Below are 21,393 nucleotides of genomic sequence, written 5' to 3'. Positions count from 1 at the left end.
ATTATTATTATTTTTATTGAAAAGTTTTAAAATACATTTTATCTTTAACAATCCCCCCCTCCCCCTCCCCTACCTATCCCTCCCTACCCCTCCCCCCCCTTTCCCCCCTCCCCCCCCCGACTTCCCAGAGCTAAGTACAGGGTATAAAAACAAAGAACAATCATAAACATCCATATGCTACCAACAATAAATTCTTAAATCTATCACTCTCTAGCTCATATAAGATAACTACAAACAATACTAATATTTCATATAGAGAGAAAAAAAAAAGAAAATAGAAAGGAAGACTTATTCAAATGCTAAATGAAACTTTTTAGTCCTGTATTTCTTCTGGATATATTCAATCCATTTTTTCCACTCCATAATATAATGTTCTTGCGAATGATCTTTCAAATAAGCCAAAATCTTTGCCATTTCTGCCAGGTCAGAAACCTTTAAAGTCCATTCTTCTATAGTCGGCAGTTCCTCCTTCTTCCAATACTGACCTATTAAAAGTCTTGCTGCTGTAACTAAATTTAACATCAACTTAGTGTCCACAACAGTAGCATCTGTAATTATACCCAACAAAAAGAATTGCGGACAAAACTTCATCTTTTGCTTGAAGATCTTCTGCATATTCCACCAAATTTTTATCCAAAAAGCCTTGACCTTTTTACAAGTCCACCATATGTGAAAATATGTTGCATCTTCACCACCACACTTCCAGCATTTTGGCTGATAGTTCGGATACATACTTGCAAGCTTTTTAGGATCTAAATGCCATCTATAAAACATTTTATAAAAGTTCTCTCTTAAATTTTGAGCTTGTGTAAATTTTACGTTCCTCACCCAGATCTTTTCCCACGTATCCATTGTAATAACTTCTTGGATGTTCTGGGCCCATTTTATCATACAGTCTTTAACCAGTTCTGTTTCTGAATCAATTTCTATCAATGCAAGATATATCCGTTTGATATGTGCTGGACCCTGATTTCTAATTTGCTTTATCAAATTTTCATCAGTCATTGCAAAACCAGTTTTCTGATCTTCTTTCCACCTGGCCCGTAATTGAGTATATTGAAACCAGGTTTGAACAATCTTCTCATCTCACAAGAAATTATACGATTTTAAACACCATACACTTCTTTCCAAGCTTAAAATCTCCTTATACGTGGTCACGTCATGTTTGAAACCAACATTTATGTTTTCTATTGCGTGTTTTGGAATTGCCCACAATGGTATCTTACAGTCTAACTTGTATCTATACTTCTTCCAAACTCTCAACAATGCCTGTCTTAAAATATGCACTTTAAACACATTATCTACCTTCTTATCATACAACAATTATTATTCTCAATTATTATTATGGTTCATTACACAGTCAATCAGATGTTCAGATTAGATTTGGCATTTTTATTCACCTATCATGCCCTCCCCAAGGACTTCAAATAGACAGATGTGGATGTTTGATGATGTTAAAGGCATAGCCACAGGATATAAGCTGTTCCAAGTAAAGTTGCCTTTTGCAATTGACCAACAGTGATTTGTAAATGCCAATGGCATTCAACTGTTCCAGTCATTTTGGGATTATACCCAAGGCACTGGGTGCAATAGATTGATGCAATAGCTTATTGTTCCCAAGATTATAAAAGAGCTAACTATGCTTAAAAGAGAATATTTGTAGCTCAGAGTTTAAATGAGGGGTCCTTGGTGCTCTCTGAACTTGGTTGTTTACTTGTAGACATTTCATTACCCAAACTAGATAACATTATCAGTGCTAGTAATCAGAAAACAACCAAGCTCAGAGGGTACCAAAGACCCACTACTCTTGCTAGCAGACAACATAGAAGCCCCAACAGCCTAGGACCAAATGGCTATGCAGAACCGTAACTGGTGATTGAGAGGATAAGTGTGCCAGATATTGCTGCCAATTACAGCTGGGGATGCTAAAAAGACAGAAGGAAGCATTGGAGACCATCCACTTTCAAGGTCATAAGACAACTCCAGTGAGAACAGTAGTAGTAGTTTGAATTGAAGCTGGAGAACATGGGCATGGGGTATTGATGCAATGGGCTGGGAGTGGAGGAGAACAATGCCATCTGTTGCTGCACTAAGTGGTCCAGGAAGAAAGTATTTATCTGCCCTAGTTGAAGGCATTTGGCTCAGAGTTGAATTACATGGCTTACAGCACAATCCTAACATTGTCCCTACTGAGAAATGTCTCCAATTAAAAAGTAAGTGATGTTGTTTGGGGATTGTGCTATTGAAGGAGAAAAGGACATATTATTTTTGTTCTTTTCATTCCATCCTGCCCAGGAAGCAGCAGGCCCACTTTCCTGTTTCTCTCAGGAAAACATAAAAATGAGGCTATTCCTGGAGTGGCCCGGAGAAGTTGGCACTGCAGCAGAGTCCCCTTGCCAGCTTTTGGGGAGATTTAAATGGCATTTAATTATTGCCTTCAGATGTTTTGCACAGCAGCAGCCCAGTAAGTCAGGATTGCAGTTCCTGGTGTTTGTTAATTAAAGCAACCCTTGACAAAGACTAATGACTAACGACTTCTTAATGAGTCAGTTGTATGATATCTTATTATGTTCAGACTTTTTTCCTTCCCTGGCCACCATATTCCTGGGAACCATAAGCCCTGAATGATTTTGTTTCTCTCTCTTTCTTTTTTTCATCTCCCACCCTTTTTCTTGTAGGCACCCCATTGAATGTGTGGGATATTTCTTACAAAGGAGACTTGGCCATTTAAGAATCACATGCTAGGGGAAAACAAAACCAGTTTTTATATAAAGACAGTAATGAGACTTGTTCCTTTGGTTTGAAATCAGAAATGAAGCTAAAATGATTTCAAGAAAATGTCTTTCAAGTTCTGTTCACTGTATTTTCCTTTACCCAAATGATTAATGTTCTGTTCATTGGGATATGCAGTGATGGTTTACAAAACCCCTGATAGAATGCCCTCCAAATGTTTGGTGATTCAGTCTTCCAGAATTTCCAGAAAGTACAAGCAATAGCCATGTTGTTTGGAAATCTGGGCAACAAATCTGTAGTCCCTATGCATCTGGAGGATGCCCAAATGATTTAGAATCGTTCTGCCATATACAACTCCCACTGTAATCAAAAAAGCCAGAGAGCAATAAACATACCAAGTCAGGATGGTGGTGGGAATGTTCTATCTTCTCTCCTTCTTGATTGCTTCTATATTCCTTTTTGTATCTGTCAGCTAAGTAAAGTGACCAAGCCCAGGGATGCTGGAAAATTCTCAAAGCAAAACAGTCTTGTAAAGGCCATTCTGAACCTTTTTTCTCAGTTCACATTCAACAATACTTAGCAAAGAAATTTCACATTATCTTCTCTCTGCATTAAGAACAATTCATGATTTAGAAAGTTAGGCAAAGTACAGATTGCAGCAATTCGGGGTTAATTAAACACAGCATTGCCATCAAAATGTTACACAGAACACAATTCAAGGAAATGGGAAATGTGGTACCCCAAACCATTTGAGGAATATCAAGTGAAACTAATATGGTTTTAATAAAAATAATGAAAATATTTGAGGGAGTGAGAGAGAGAAATTATCCAAATAAACTTAGGTTTTCAGTAATCCAAGTGTTATTACAAATGAAATCTTTATGGTCCCAGTGCTAAATGTCATGTTAGTTGAAAATTTGTGGGAGTCACAGGATGATGCTTGCATTCTCTTCTTTCTTTTCTTACAAATAGTTACAGATAAAAACCATGTAGACCATATATGAATTATCCAGGACCAGCAGAGATGAATCCTGACTGAACTGAAAGGCTTTCATAAACATTGAGCCATAGCTTAGAATAGTCTGTCCAAAATATATCCCCTCCTACTCAAAAAAGTGCACACCCATTGAATAGATACTAATAAGGGCCTATTTGTGTTATAATACATGGACTTTTGTTTCAAATAATCATCCAGTGACAATGTGTGTAGTCAGGTGTGTGATCAGGTCAGATGAACAATGGATATCATTAACCTGGAACAAACACAGAATAAATCAGTTCTTCTTTCCACATTAACCAGACATGTCGAACCAAAGAAGGCATCAAAAAAATTTAAACTCCTATCTAGATTATTGACATTGTGTTAAAAGAAAAAGAGAACACAAAAGCACAGGAAAATTCAAACATGTGAAATAAATGTAACAATTACTTTTAAGTAAGATCGACTATAACTTAGTGTGCCTATGTAATAAAATCCATATAACTGCTAGAAACCTAACAACCTACACGAGGAGTCTTTAAATAATGGCAATATAGTCTTGTGTGCAACCAGCTTTAAGAAAATAGAAGAACAGAACTTTTACTAATCCTTAAATCTAAATGAGAATACTCATCTCCAGTGGCGTAGCGTGGGGGGTGCAAGGGGGGCCGGCCGCACCGGGCGCAACATCTGGGGGGGGCGCGCTCGCACTCACAGCTCTCTGCCCCTGCCTGGCTCATTCACTCTCTCTCACTGCAGGGCTGGCTGTGCGAATCCGAGCCGAGCCACCGGGTCGCCGCCCACTGTAGAGGGGAGGGGGGGCCAGGCGTGCGGTGCGGTGCGGTGCTAAAATCCACGGGTTAGGGGGCGCAAATTACTTGCCTTGCCCCGGGTGCTGACAACCCACGCTACGCCACTGCTCGTCTCGCTTAATGCCTCAAGAACTGAATATTTAGCAATTCCCATTTGGTATTTCTTTCATAAATATTTTTCATCACGAATTTTTTACAATCAACATCCATATTACTTTTAGTGCTTTTTTTCTGCCATTGTGGATTTACACCGACTGTGCAAATATAGGACTATGTATGCATGTCCATATACACATCCTTTACATTGGATGAGATGATGGCCATACATCAACATTTCTTTCTGTGAGTGAGATGTTAACACCTCAGGATTACAGCATTTTCCAACCTTATTTCAAGGCTGCACATAGCAATACTATAAGCGCAGTGCCGATTGTGGAAACATATCACAAAGTGAGTCTTATTTCATTTTGTAGTTGGTATATTGGAAGAAATTTAATTTCATAGGTATTAAAATTCTGTCAGACTGGAAAACATCTATTATCATTCACCCGTTTCAAAGTAAAGGCTTAAGCACTGCAGAAACATGTACAGTTTTTTATATCTTTGCTGAGATAAAAAGATAAAACTTTGCTAGTTTCCTCCACTGCTTTATCCTTTTGCAAAGGCTGATGTGGTAGAGCTGATGCTTGCTCCTAGTTTCTTACAACTATGGACTACGTACCTGATTTTTAAAAAGATTGATCCAATAAATTTTGTGATCTAAGAAGACCTTATGCATTAATATGTACGACAGAAAGCATGGAACCCATGGAATCTAATAACAGAACAAAAATAGGACCAAGAATCCAAAAGGCAGGCTGGAGAACAGTTTTAACTGGAAATTTGGTGACTCCAGATGAAACTCAGATAAATAATTAAATAAAAGCAACCCTGGTGGAAAGTCAATCATAATCTGACCTGGAGGCAACATCACACAGGATAGTAAAGAGGGTAAAGCAGATATTTCGGTTTTGAGATAACTACTTTACATTTGAGGGAAATCTGCTTTGGGGGAAAAAGGATTTGGGCAGGGGGAGAGGATGTTTCTGAATATTTAGATGAAACATTCTATTAAAAAATACCTGTAGGCATAACCAATATACAAGTAGTCCTCGGCTTAAAACAGTTTGTTTAGTGACCATTCAAAGTTACGACGACACTGAAAAAGTGACTTATGACTGTTTTTCACACTTAGGACCATTGCAGCATCCCCATGGTCATGTCGTCAAAATTCAGACAACCTGGCAACTGACTCATATTTATGATCCTTGCAGTGTTGCAGTATCACTTTTGTGACCATTTGACAAGCAAAGTCAATGGGGAAGCCAGATTCACTTAACAATTGGGTTACTAACTTAACAATTGCAGTGATTCACTTAACAACAGTGTCAAGAAAGGTCATAAAATGGGGCAAAACTCCCTTAACAAATGTCTAACTTAGCAACAGAAAGTTTGAGCTCAGTTGTAGTCATACGTTGAGGCCTACCTGTACTTGATAATTTTAAATTTACATTCCTTCTTAGTAATATAGTTGAGTAATATATTTTGTTTTATTTTAATTATGCTCAGCCATATCATAGGATGGGGTATAGCGGATAAGGTGTGGGTTGGATTGAACAGTAGAGATCATTCACTCATGAGGCTTACAGTTCTGTACCAGCCTGCTACCAGCCCTGCAGCAAAAGCAGGGAGAACCCCTTTACAAACGGCAAGAGGCTGGAATAAAGCCTGCCAAATTTATTAACATAAAACAGAGCAAGACAAGACACCAACCATGAAACAGGAGCTATGAAACAGGAACTATCCAAGCGGTTGCCTTCAGCAAACCAGCCCTCCCACACATTCCCCTTAAATACAGTTCAGGGCGTGGCCTCTCTCTGCCTCCTTCCGAGGTGCCCCACTGCCTTCCTCTGTTTACTCCTGATTGACTGCTTCCTGCGCCAGGCGTCCTTGAACAGGGCCAGCTGTGGGTCATCTTCATCCACGCTGTCAGGCTCACACAGCTGGGTCTCCGTCGTGACCAAGTGGGAGGGGCCCGGCTGAGGGCTCTGCGGAGCCTCAAGGCCATCATCAGCAAGCTCTTCAACACCCCCCTCCTCCTCCTCTGAGTCGTCCGACCCAACTGCCGAACCCACAGGCTCACCCTGAATCACAACACTTACTGGGGACTTTCTCACTCTCTCTTCCCCAATATACCTTACAGGAAAATTTTGAAAATAAACTGGTAAAACCCTATGCATACTTCCCTGAATTTAAGAGAAAAGGTGAGCTATAAATACAATAATAAATACACACATAATCTCACTACTCTGTTTTCTTTTTCAACGGAAGAACAGCCTTCCAGCCTCAGGCAGCTTGAAGATTTTTCTGCTTTTTCCCTCAGAGCATGTAAATTGCAATTAGTCAAGCTAAACATCCAGCTTAAGAATTTTATTGGTAAGAATTTTTGCTGTCTGTGGCTGTTAAGACTGATAACACATTAGACTTTTTATAAGCTTTGTGTACTTACAATTTATGGTCCTGACCTAGTTTAGGCTGATAGAACCACACATTTCTGGGCATTATTCAATATAATCTTCTCCTTGATACAATATGCTTCTTGATCAAATATATTCTCTTGTTGGGAGCCTGAAGATGCTTTGTTGGTGAAATAATTGCTGGCTATAATCTTCTTGTTGTAACATAGATTACCAAGGCTTTGGTTGTGAACCTTACACAGACTGACAGAATCTGCGGTTCTAGGTAATTCTACCAATGATTTCTATTGCCTCCATTCCTAGCTAAAAATACAATAGAGGGGGGGGAAAACAAGACAGCACTAGAACTATGCCATGGCAAGCATAGCATCTTATAATACTGCTAGAACAATTTTGGGGAGGTTAGGAGTTGTAATATGGATGGGCCCATATGGTCATCCTTTATTGAAACTGTTGTATCAAAATATGTTTGTACTATCTATCTATCATCTCTCTCTCTCTCTCTCTCTCTCTCTCTCTCTCTCTCTCTCTCTCTCTCTCTCTCTCTCTCTCTCTCTCTCTCTCTCTATCTATCTATCTATCTATCTTCTACAAAAAGGGGAAAATGTGGATCCAGGAAACTACAGATGTTCATGATGATGGAGCAGGATTCATCTGAAAACACAAAAGACCTGCAATGTTTTATGAAGCATAGTTAAGAAACACTGTTCTCACCCAATATTACAAGAACTTCCTCCCCTCTCAAGACTCTGGCAAGTTTTGTTCCCCTCTTCAGTCTAAGTGAGAGTTGCAACATAAATTTTCTTTCAGTTTCCTTTTACTTATTTCTAAAATCACAAACCTAAACTATACATGATACAAATTATTAAGGATTAAAGAATTCTGTGAACAGTTATCTAAGCCTGAAATATTTTATGGTTAAATCTTTATTCTTGGGGATATAGAAACTTGGTAACAGAAACTGGGCGAGTTGAATCAGTAATGCTGCCTCGTTATATTTCTTTCTGATTTCCCTAGCCATGGTCAGGGGTTATTATGAAGGATTGGAAACTATTTTTCTTGAAATTCAATAGAGTGGTGATTAGCAATCAGGTAACAGAAGGTGAAGAAAATTTGAACCCCCCAGAAACATTATCCCAGCCCAGAAAAACCCTTACCTTTACTTCTGCTTTTAAAATCTTTCATTGCTTTTTATTCTATAAGAACAACAGGAAAAAACACCAAATATAGTAAAAACAAGTTAGTCCTCACTTAGCAGTTATTGGGACTATAATTTCTAATTCTAAGCAATGTGGTTGCAAAGTATGACATTTCGTGATCATGCCATTTAGTGACAGCAGTTCAGTACCTGGTTACTGTTATTAATTGAATCACCATAAGTCATTCAATTAATCACAACTTCCACCTTCCTGCCAGATTCTCCATTGACTTTGCTTGTGGGAAGCAAACAGGGAAAGTAACAAATCATGTTCACATGAGCATGGTATGCTGCAACAATTAGAAACCAAGACTAGTGGCTGAATGCTCAGGTTGCAATCACATGACCAAGGGAGTGATGCCACAGCTGGAACTTCAAGGCCCATTCGCAAGTACCACTTGTTCAGTGTCATTGCTAGTTTGAAAAGTTTCTGAAGAAGTACTGTAGTTGTTAAACGAGGACAACCTCTCCAAAAATCCAAGCAGAACATGAAGTGTGGAAAAACAAAACAAAAGAAGAAAAAATAAATACTTTTATTTATTGAATAATTAAATACACGATAGCTTTAAAACTTCAAAAATATATTGAGGCTTAGCCATATAGAACATATAAAATAATTCTGGTCAGGTTTTCCACAACTTTGATAGAAAATAGGTTCATATGAAGAAAATATGTCTTCCTTCAGGATTTCAAATAGGTGTTATTAGAATCTTTCCACCAGAGTAGAACAGTGTTCTTAGTGGCTGCCCTTGCCTGAGAAATTTAAAATTACTCATACTTTAGTAGGTTACAAATGTTCAGAATATAATTCAACATCATACTTACACTTTGACCGTTACTTTTTTCCAAGTAAACTATTCACAACTCTTTGAATAATAAACAGAAACTGTGATAATATAAAGGTAAAGGTAAAGGTTCCCCCGCACATGCGTGCTAGTCGTTTCCGACTCTAGGGTCCGGTGCTCATCTCCGTTTCAAAGCCGAAGAGCCAGCGCTTGTCCGAGGATGTCTCCATGGTCATGTGGCCGGCATGACTAGACGCCAAAGGCACACAGAACGCTGTTACCTTCCCACTGTAGTGGTCCCTATTTTTCTACTTGCATTTTTACATGCTTTCGAACTGCTAGGTTGGCAGAAGCTTGGACGAGTAACAGGCACTCACTCTGTTACTAATACTTGGCTTTTTTGGCAGCTCCAGCACACTGCTGGCTCATATTTAAGTGATTGTCCACTGGGACTCCAGGATCCTTCTTGCAGTTACAACTATTGAGGGAAAGACCACCTATTCTGTACCTGTGCATTTGGTTTTTCTTGCCTAAATATAAACCTTACTTTTCTCTACATTGAATTTCATTTTGTTACATAGGGCCCAGGGCTTAAATCTGTCAAGATTTAAGGGACGAGTAACAGGCGCTCACTCTGCTACGCGGCACTTGGGATTCGACCCGCCAAACTGCCGACCTTCTGATCGACAAGCTCAGCGTCCTAACCCACTGAGCCACCGCGTCCCTTGTGATAATATAGAGTAGGTTGAAAACAAGAGTCACAGTCCCTTCTGATATGCTGCACTATCAGCATAAAGGAGTTAAAACTCCAATCCTCCAATCCTTACTTTGCAACCTATGAGCTGCCCTATATACCTTAAAAACTGTTGAATTGATATCATCTTAAGGTCATGAGATGTCTAGGAACCTTCTCCAGTGATGTTAATACTTTAGGATTTTCAGACCCATTTAATGCATTAGACCCACGTTGTTACCAAGGGAGGTTGTAATGCCGTATATTGCTATTAAGCAGTCAAAATTACAATTTGAAAAAGAAAAGTGTTCATGCATTGTTTTGTCTGTGAACTCCAGAAAAATGCTTATTCAGCAATCCGAAGGACTGAATTATACCATATTGTTAATTTCTTAGAGGACATCCACTCAGTTGTTTGTTATATGTACGTTTCCCAAATATATCTTACAGCTTTTAATGAAGTAAATGCATCTGAATTATAACTAAAACTAGACTCTAGCAATATATTAAAGGGACAAGATAATAGCATTCTAACCGAACCGATAATGAGTTTTGAAATAAAACCCTTGAATTCCAGGAAGCAATAGAAATGCTATAATTAAAAAGCAGGAAAATCAAATTCTCCATTTTTATATGAAAGCTGTAATTCTGATAAGCAAAATCAAGGAGTTTGATTATCTCATAGAATCTTTCACAATATCCTATCAATACCTAACAAAATATTAAAATAAAAATCCCTCTAAGAATACATAGGAACCTTGAAGTAATATTCTCTTTAACCTTTATTCTTCCTATTTTTCCAAGGATATTTTTTCATCTACTTATACCTTTTTCAATCTGACAGCTGGAAATATTAACTTCCAACAACAAAGACATATTTCCAGGAATAATAACAATTTTTGTTTAAATGAATTCACGCAGAATGGTTTATCAATGTCTATAAAAACCTTAGAACCAATAAGAAACTGATGAGTTTTATTCCAATTGATGGATTAAGTTGAAAGTTTGTCAAAATATTGTAGAACAACCATACTTTGTGTTAAAAATTGTAATTATCAATAAGACATAAAAGTATCATTAGTGTATAACCATAATTTATGTTTCATTCCAGCAGATCTGATACCCAAAGTATCCTTACATTGCCTAATAAAACAAACTAATTATTCCAATATCACAAAATTTAACAAGGAGAAATCGGACATCCTTGACATGTTCTATACTGCATCCTCCTAGATAAGGAAATAATTTCATTTGTGGAAACCCTTGCTAATGGCTTTGAATACCACTTTAATCCAATTTAAAAATCAAAAGAAAAACTAAGTTTAACTATATGTATTCCAAAAATTTAATCTGTACCTTGTCTAAGACTTTCTCCGTTCCTGACAACCATCACCAAATCCAATTTATCAGCTATTGCCTGATGCTTGGCATCTTTTATTTACTTTTTTATTTTCATTTTTAAAAAACCCCACTTTCAGGATACACTATTGAAAAAATATATCTTACTGTCTGGGAGCCAAAGTTGCTTTCAAAATTTTGTATGTACATTCAAGAAATAAATTGGAAGGAGAACAGCACAAGCCATATCTTTTCTTGCCTTCAGAATTATGGATATAAAAGCTTCTTGAACAAAGCAGGCATCTTTGTAAACCTTCAGCAACATGAGGCCAAAATTAGGAAAACATATTAGTCAATACCAAATCGATCAGGAGCCAACGCCTTATTTAACTGATTTGATTGTATTCATGATATCTTGCAGACATATAAATGCAGCTAACTGAATTACTTGATTTCAAGCAATCTTTTTAAAAATATATTTTATGTATATAAACTATACTGCCTTGTAAATCTGGCTCTTGAATCAATAATATAAGAGCCTTGGTGGAGCAGTGGGCTAATGCCTCCTTAAGTAACACCAGCTGCTTGCAATTAGTGCAGGTTCGCATCCCACCAGGCTCAAGGTTGACTCAGCCTTCCATCCTTCCGAGGTAGGTAAAATGAGGACCCAGATTGTTGGGGGCAATTAAGCTGACTTTGTAATAATGCCGCTTGGGGTGTGTGTGAAAGCCCTAATAAGCAGGCATATACATAGAATGAAGGCTACTGCTAAGCTTGTAAGCCGCCCTGAGTCTTCAGAGAAGGGCGGGATATAAATGGAATTAAAATAAAAATAAAATAAATAAATAAAGTAAGCTATAAACTTGAAAAAAATACTGCTTTTGTGATTCAGAGTCGTTATGTATACAATCCTGAAAAACATAATAGTGGAAATAGTATTAGTTCTCTGGTATTGTTTTATTCAAGCAACCAGTAGTTACCAGATTTTTCCCTTCATTTCTAATAAACGTTAACACATTTCAAACAACATTCTGTGTCACAGTCATTTGCCAATTTGTTTATGATGCAGCCCAAGATTTAGAGAAAGCTTTCAAAATTGGAGGAAGGACTGAGATTGTAGATCAGACATCTGGCATCTCGCCTCCCTACTTTTGCTTGAAAGCATTTGCAAATAGATTTAGACCTCTAATATTACCCATATAAAATCTTCAACAAAAGAATCTCATTTACTCATTGATTTATTGTGACTGCAACTTCTTTTTTAATTAACTTGAGTTGTTTTGTTTTCAGATTTTAATTTCTTGTTAGCCGCCCAGAAATTAAAGTAGCAAGAAGGGTGCCCAGACAATTTGTTTAAATAAATAAACAAACTCAAAAACTAATTTACTCAAGGTTTTATTTCATTCCAGCACCATATTATGAGACCTCTGCCAGTGGTCAGGTGTAGAACATGTACTTAATAACTACATATGCCCACAAAGATGCTTTTCTATATGAACAGACTGTAATTTGGTGGTCTTTATTTTATAAACCTAGTCTGTAAAAAGTGTAATTCATATTCCACACGACTGTCCCAAAGAATCCCAAGGAACCTTTCCTACCTTTTTATGCTACCCAGCCAATCATCCATTTGTTGGACTATAGAGCTGGGCTTTTCAACCAGTGGTACGGGTACCACCTGTGGTACATTGGCACCTGGGAGGTGGTATGCAACCATCCTAGAAAAGTGGTAGCGGGGGAGGGGAATGAGGTGAACCGGTGACAGCACCGCACAAGCCTAAGTGAGAGACGGCTGGAGCTGCAGGGCTGTTAGGGCTTAGTGGAAGCGCCAGAATCAGCACTTCTTCGGGGCTGTCAGGGCTCAGTGGAAGCACCAGGATCAGTGCCAGGCTCCAGCTGGAGCTCGGTGCTGATCCTGGTGCTTCTGCTGAGCCCAGAAGAAGCGCCGATCAGCTGGAATGTTGCAGCATCTCCATGTTCTCGTGATTTACATTCAGATGCTTGGCAACTGATTTATATTTATGATGGTCACAGTGTCCCAGGGTCATGTGAAGTGACCAAAACCTGCTGCAACTACTCAGAAGAGGGGGGGGATAAAAACCAACATCCCCACCCCACTCCTGCTGCCAATCCTCAACAGAAATGCTCACAACAATGAAAACCTCGGACAGGAGGAGGAGCGCTCGAATGTGGCTTGGGCGGCACTTTTTTCAGTGCCATTGTAACTTCGAACAGTCACTAAGCGAACTGTCGTAAGTCGAGGACTACCTGTACTTCATCACTTTTTTCCTTTTTTTTTTTGGTCATCAAGTTTTTGACACTTTGCTAGGCAACTGGTGGTACTTGGATGATGCCATATCCTAAAAGTGGTACAATGGGTGAAAAAGTTGAAAAGCCCTGCTATAGAGACCCAACAGTTGCTTCTGTATTAATAGCAGTGAAGAAATATCCATCAGAATCACTGAGAAGGGGACAATGAAACCAATCTCCATTGGCAGAGAATTGGCACTCTTGTCTGGATGCTTAAATCTTTGGAAAAAGTCTACTTTAAAAATAGATAGTGAGATATTTTAATGGAAAGTAAGGCTGGAAGCTGGGGTTGCAATCAGTTATTATGTAATGATTATTTTAAGGATTCTTCCTTACTTCAGATTGAATTTGGCCTTCCTAAGCTCACAACAGTGGCAGTAAAACTGACACATATTTTAATGACTCAGTACTGGCCAGACACTTTGCTACTTCAAAGACACTTGGGATTCTTTCCTATTTAATCAAACCCATGACAGAAGTGAAACTTGCAGCTTATCGTTATCAAAAGTTCAAGAACATTTCAAAAGAGGATACTTCTGGGATATATCAAACATGGACCAAAGACTTGGAATCTCTGATAATGACCCATCAATGGTTTCATGTTCCTACAAATGTTAAAATAATATTGATGGATTTGAAATTAAAGCTGATTCATCACAACATTGCATTTAGAGTGTATGGAACTCCCCAAAGGATGTACTCAAATGGATGGCCATCAGAATTTCCTTACTGAAGATGTAGAAAAACTTGTCGCCTGGTTGCTATGCTACCTCTTCAGACTCTCTTCTCCAGCTTGGGTGTAGCTTCCAAAGGACTCCCAGAGCTATTTATCACCATCTGTCAGTGTTCCTGACAAATGGCTGAGACCCTGTAGAAATGTCGGGTGGGCCTATGATTGCCAAACAGGCTGCTCAAGATCCTGATATATTCCTTTGCTTTTCAGGGCTGCTGGAATTCAATGAGATGCAAGAGTTCTTTACAGATGGAACTGTAGCAGAAATGTCCAAGGAGAAAGAGGACCCACTTTGGTGACAAATGCGATAAAGAATAACCTGCTAGGTTCAAGCCAACAATGTAGTTCCATTTGCAAAGAGCTTGGAGAGATCTCAGTGTCCTCCTGCCTATGTACAGCCATCTTTTTAAACATTAAAAAATTACTAATATCAAAACTAAATCCACATTTTGACCAGCACAGGACCACACCACTTTTTAAAGAAAGACAGGAACAAAGACATCCATAATTAGGTGAAATGATGTCAAAATGCCTATACAGACTGTGATGCATGTTGCCCTCTTTATCCGTCTCCACCATGGAACCATGTATAGGGATATGGGAAGGAAAAAAGAAAAGAGAGAGACACAAATGCATGCACACCTTGCAGACAAAATTATTTTCCCCTTGAAGTAAAGGCTATCTCATGATCTCCATTATATGCAGAAGGAATACTAGCAATTGACTAGGTGTAGTACCAATGCTTGAACAGAACCACTGGAAAAACATTTTGGCTCACTTAGAATCAAAATGAAACAAAATTCTTCCTTGCCTATACATGTGTGTAGAAAACTCAGATATCCACCCATATTTCCAGCAAGCAATGCACTTCAGTTTCATTCTAATATGGAAAACTGCTTTTTAACAGTTTTTGATTGGACCATTCCCAATTACAAATGAAGGTGAATATATGAGTCCCAGGATAATGTTGTAGGATCCAATCTGGTTCCAGTGACCAACCCAGATTGGATCCTACATTCCCAGTTAGATCTCAGAAATAATTTCCAATGGCAATAATCAGCTCTGCAATAAAAAATAATTTAAGCATGTTTTTATGTCCATGTTTCAAAACCTCTGGGTAGCATATACTTGGTTTCTTTGGGTAGGCTTGAATTCTGCTACTTCTTTATTAAGACAAATCACTAAATATGATTCATTTATAATAAGTTGTGAATTGGACTGAAATTAAAACCTTGCCTTCTCGCCTCCAGTACAACTAAGTAAATTTTTGGCTCTGAATATAAAGATTGGTGGTTGATGATCTATTCAGGGCAGAATATGTTAGAGGTCATCTACCTGAAATGGGGTACTGGACTCTGGACCTCTGCCCCAAAGTTCTGTATTGGTGGCATCACTCTTTAGAAACTGCAGTGCAGAAAGGAATGAACTTGGAAACTCTGCCATTTGAGGACATTGTACATCTGAACCTGCATTAACCTCTACCCACTACATAGCACTGATACAAAAGTTAGCATTGCTGCATTATACACAACAACAACAAAAAATATGGATTCTGGCCATGTCACAGTAACAAGTTTTTTCTTCTTCTCACATTTCTGGCTTTTCTGAGTCACACCTGACAACATATTTAAACTAGAAGTTGTGGCATTCTATTTCAGATACACATCAGGCATGCCACAAACCTGGCACCAAGCTCATGATGGGTTTCCTTAAGTAAGAACTTTCATTTACCTGGGACAGAAGGACATAAAGGAAGGTTTTCTGTCAAATTGGTGTACCTCTGATTGAAAATATGGCTTCTGCTTTTCTTATTCATGCAAAAGCTACTTCACTTATCCTTGCTATGCTTACCCCTACAGTTTTCTTTGTCTCCCAAACCCGACTGGCTTGAAGTCCAGGGTATCCAATCTAGTTCCAAATTCCAGATCCTTCATCCAACAGCAAATGCCTAATAGATTTGGGATCCACAAAAGGTGAAGACAAACTGAGAAGAATGTGCACTAGGTTTAAAGTGCTATTGAGATATTTCAAATGAAAGAATTGGTGGGTGGTATAACAGATCTCCATATCGGTCCACACTAAAATCATTTTGTGTGAGTTACTCTTGACAACTGGATTATCATTTTCATGCTGTCCTGCTACAAGGAAAATAAACATATGCCTGCACATTTGCCTGCACACAGAACATCATCTATACACATATATATCAGTACAAATACAAATCATTGCCTTTGACCCACAAGGGAAGACTTTATAGATTCCATTGTATGAACTCAAATACAAAGACTTCTGAATAGTTTGTAATTGTGAAATCATTCAAATAAAGCTGGCATCTAATGCTTTTGTTCCTGATCTGCTCTCCTGGTTATGGTAAAATACCTGCCCAGAGCAAGTTATTGGAAGGATAGTTCTGCTATCATTTGGAAACAGAATTTAAGGATAGTGGTTGAAGATGTTCATAGCTCAAGAGGGAACACAGCCCAAAAGCAGTGACAAGGTTATCACATGCAGCCATCTTATCTATGTTGCATAGCTGAAAGTACTCGGAGAGATTTAGCTATGGAGAAATAGCATCTTTTATCTTCAGCTCCTCTGACATCCTGGAAATGTGGAAAAACAAGGAGCCCCTCCCTAACTGATCTAACAAGTTTGGCTGAATCTGGCAGAAGAAGGTAGTTCTATGACTTCCATGAAGGTTTTTAAGTTTAAAACCAGTACTTTGAATTATATTCAGAAGTTAACCAGTAACCAGCACAAGGCCCACAATTTATATGCACCCACTTTCAAGAACTAGTTAAGACACAGGCCTTTGTATTCTGGACTAACTGTAATTTCTGGGTACCTTTTAAAGGCAGCCCCATATAAAGTGTGTTGCCTTAGTATATATGTGTGGTGATGACAGCATGAATTACCATTGCCAGGTTCTCTTGCACTGTTGTTCCAGCAGGAATCACAAGTCCATGGATCTGCAAATCATGAATGTGTTCCTGAATGGATAGTGCCTGTCCATCCAAAAATAACAGTGGCCCCAAAAGAGAACCCAGACTTAAGAACAGCAACTCTGTTTTGTTCAGGTTCAGTATGAGCCTCTTATTTCCTGTTTAGACTCATAGCCTCCAGGCCATGGCATGGAACATCAGCAGCATAACTCAGGGTAGCAATGCATAACAGGATATCAGCAGCTTATACTATACTCTGAATTGTCAGATGATCTCCCTCAGCAATTTCATATAACTGTTAAACAGTAAGAGGGTGAAAATCAACCCAAAGGTATACCATTAGTGAGGGGCTACTGAAGTAAACTCTCCTCCCTTATAACTTCCTGAAACTATCTCCAAAGATGGGAGCAAAACCATTACAAAAAGTAGCCCTGGCCTCCATAGGTTCTCCAGTAAGATCATCATTAATAGTAACAAAAGATGCTGAGGAGGCTTCCGGTTTGTCACGCAGCTGCTGTGGACAGCTGGATACTTGCTCTCTCTCCCCCGTCCACTTTCGCATCACTGAGGGTTCCTGAAAGGTGCCGAAAGTCACCCCGAAGAGGCGACCAGCAAGGAGAGGTGCTCGCTGGATCACGGGAGAGCTGCAACTCTCCCGTTAGACCTGGCAATCCCTCCAAACCAGCGGACGAAAGGACCGCCCATTATGGCTCGTCCCTAGGCTGTGAATAGCCGAAGTGACATTTTCCACCAAGCAAATCTTAAAGCAGTGTGGAAGAGACTGGGTGAGATCTACTTCTTTTACACCCTAATTACTTTCTGTACCTCCTTAAGCTGCTAAGCATTCTCCCCCCCCCTGCAGTGAGGGAAGGGGGACTTTAGTCCTCCCTCCAGAAAGAGTGGTGACTAAATACCCAGGGGCATTTTAAACATTGAAAAAGTAATTGAATCCCAATTGGAACTTTATTTCTCAAAGCATGTGGATTGAAATATTTTTAGTTCCTATTTTTCATTGTTTACTTCTGTTGTAAATCTAGATTCTTTCTTATGGGAAAAAAAAGAAAAACTGAAAAGATTAAGACAACTTTGGGACTCAAAGGAAAACTTTAAAAGGGGCCTGGCTAACTGCCCAGGGAAATAGATAAGATACATAACCTTGAGAACTTTGAAACAACAGCTGTGAAAAGCTTTGTGTACCCTACCTAGAAAAAAAAATCTCTCTTTTGGATTTTCTAAGTGTAAAGCCTTTAGCTTAAAATACCAATATGGAAGAAGACCAGGAACAAAATTTATTTATGGAGGAAGATCAACAAACTCTTGCTATGTTGAAAACACTAATCCAAATTCTTACCACCACCAATGAAATACTAAGAGGCTATGTTCAGGAACAAGAAGACAGCCCAAACTTTGACCACAACTAAAGAATCATCTATACAAAATACAATAGAAAAAAATGAAACATTCAAGTACGACGACAGAAGAATCTACTATTAAACAAATATTGATATTTGAAAATCCAGAAAAGACATTGACAACTTGGAAAAAGGAAACGTTTTTTTATACAACTCAGAAGGAACTAGAGGATCTAAAAAAAGAACAGTTGGATGAGAAGACAAACAATTCAGAACAACTACATTGATATGGAAGAATAAAGAGACGACCCACTAGACCTACAAGTCCTCTCAAAAAAATGGTGATCGGATGGTTGTGCCAATATCAATGAATATACATGATATTACAAGGAGATTCGTTCGATGACCCAAAAACAAGGACATGGAAGATGATTTGGCAAAGGAAAAAAGCCAGAATAAGACTCAAGAAGAATGGAGTTTTGACCATCTTATTGAAATCTGAAACAGAATGTACTTAAATAGATGTGTATGTTGAACACAAGACATTGTTATGAACTGAGATAAAGAAAAAAAAAATTGGTCATTAAAATTTAGCAGTATAAATATTAATAGCTAATTTGAATATTGATTTGTGCATAAAGGTCATGTAAAGGTGAATAATGTAGACAAGCTAAAAACCTATTGTTGAAAGTAATAAATATGTCTATATGGAATGTTAAAAATGAAAGTTATCAGTTTAAGCAAGTGATAGCAGATACAAAGAGGAAGAGAGGAAGTATTAAATATTGAAATAAAAAGATTTTGATTACTACTTAAAAAGTCAACTGAAAATTAGCAAAAAGGAAGGATATCATATTGTATCCTTTATATGTTGACATAGAGGGAGAGAAGTTAAGTAAACAGGATGTGTATTTTGAATATTAGACTTTGTGAGGAATGGTGATAGATGAATTGGGAGTATACTAAAAATCTTGGGAATGATAAATATCAAACGTTAAATCTAAATGTTAGTGGAAATTAAAATTGAAAAATCTATTAGGTCATTGATTGTCTAAAAGATTGTATGTTAAAACAGTTAGAATATGTGTAAACTAAAAACTATGGATATATGTAAGAAAGTTATTTTCTATGTGATTGATAGGATAAAACTTGTCTTTAAATCTACAAATAGACAGTATATATGAAGGGAAAAAGAGAGAAAATGTGTATGGTAGCAATCTGAAATCTGTAGTAATGATATCTGTATGTAATTGAATTACTACTACCCAGCCACCACATTGCTTTTCAAATATGTGAATGTAATATTAGAAAATCAATAAAATTTGGAAAAAAAACAACAACAAAAGATTCTGAGAGGTTTAAAAGAAGGAGAAGTGTGCTACCCATATGCAGTTTCAAAATAGGTCATCTTAGGTCGTCTGACCAGTGATACATCAGTCCCATACCCAGGCTTGAACCCAGTGTGAAGAGGGTTCAGATAATCTACTTCCTCTAGCTCAGGGGTGTCAAACTCAATTTCATTGAGGGCCGCATCAGCATTGCGGTTGCCCTCAAGGGGCCGGGTGGGTATGGCCAGGGTGGGCGTGGCCTAATGGGTGGGCATGGCTAGAGTGCGTATGGCCTACAGGGTGGGCATGGCCAGCTCTACATCGTTCGCATCAAGGGTGCCTATGGGGACCTGGGCAGGAGTGGGACAGATCTGAGGGTCTCTGGCAGAAGGAGGGTCTCTGGGCCAGGGCCAAGGCAGTGGGGGCTGTTCCCTCACTGTTTCCAGGATGGCTTCGTGGGCCACATGAAACCACTTTGCGGGCCGGATCCGGCCCCCAGGCCTTGTGTTTGATATGTCTGCTCTAGCTGCTACATAGCTGATCTACTAATGCTTCAACTACCTTTCTCAAAAAAGGAAACGTGGAAGTCCAGATGATAAATATCCAAGAGATGGATGCAATAAAAATGAAAGAGGAAAATGCTTTATAAAGTGTACATTAAAAAAAGACATTTGCAATAATATAGCAGTAAAGAGAAAACAGAATAAGCCGTGAAAAAAAGAAAAAGAGGAAAATGCAGAGCAATTTTGATAGAAATAAATAATGGATTTGGAAATGGATGAAGAAGGCTAAAAGGAGTCCCCGGGAGAGTGAATTGAATTCAAAATAAATGGAATGGAATTCAAAATAAAAATGATGAAACAATTAAGGATGCAACTGATGGAATACTGGAACAAATATTGTAGAGATTTCTGTGGAAATTCAAGCAATATATTGAAGGTTAGAACTTAAAACAATTTCTATAAAAATTAGTGTTCAAGAAAAAATGATGAAAAGGAATGAATGCTCTGAGGTTGTTGAAAAAAAACAGTAGTGCTGTAAGAATGCACTGTAACTGAACAACAGTTAAAACATGGATATGATTTAAGGAAAGGTTATATTACTTATTTAGTATATACCTCAAGATTCAATCTATAACTGGCTAGAAAAAAATGTTATTGTTCCACTAGGCCAGGGGTAGGCAACCTCAGCTCTTTTATGACTCATGGACTTCAACTCCCAGAATTCCTGAGTCAGCATAGCTGACTCAAGAATTCTGGGAGTTGAAGTCCATAAGTCATAAAAGAGCCGAGGTTGCCTACCCCTGCACTAGGCAAAAGAAAATGTAGCAAGAGTGAATGTGAAAACTAGTTGAAGCTTAACTTCCTGGAAAAATGCTTAGAAAATTGTGATTGCAAGAAGCGACAATGAACAAAATTTGGGAAGTGCATTGCAGTTTTGTTTTGTTTTTCAGGCAGGGAATGTCAATGAAAAAAATTGTGCTTCAGTAGGTTTAGGCATTTGAGAAATACCTCAAAATAGGCCTCAAAAAGAAGTTCAAAGAAAAAAAGACAAAGGACAAAATGGTGTATTAATACATGGAAATGGATAGTTTGCAAGAAAATAAGGGCATGGAGATATTGAATAGTGTTGGTGTA

Source organism: Vipera berus (assembly GCF_964194415.1).
Source record: "Vipera berus genome assembly, chromosome: 3".
Taxonomy (NCBI): Eukaryota; Metazoa; Chordata; class Lepidosauria; order Squamata; family Viperidae; genus Vipera; species Vipera berus.
The sequence above is the reverse complement of the archived record's forward strand: the minus strand, read 5'-3'. Positions refer to the sequence as shown.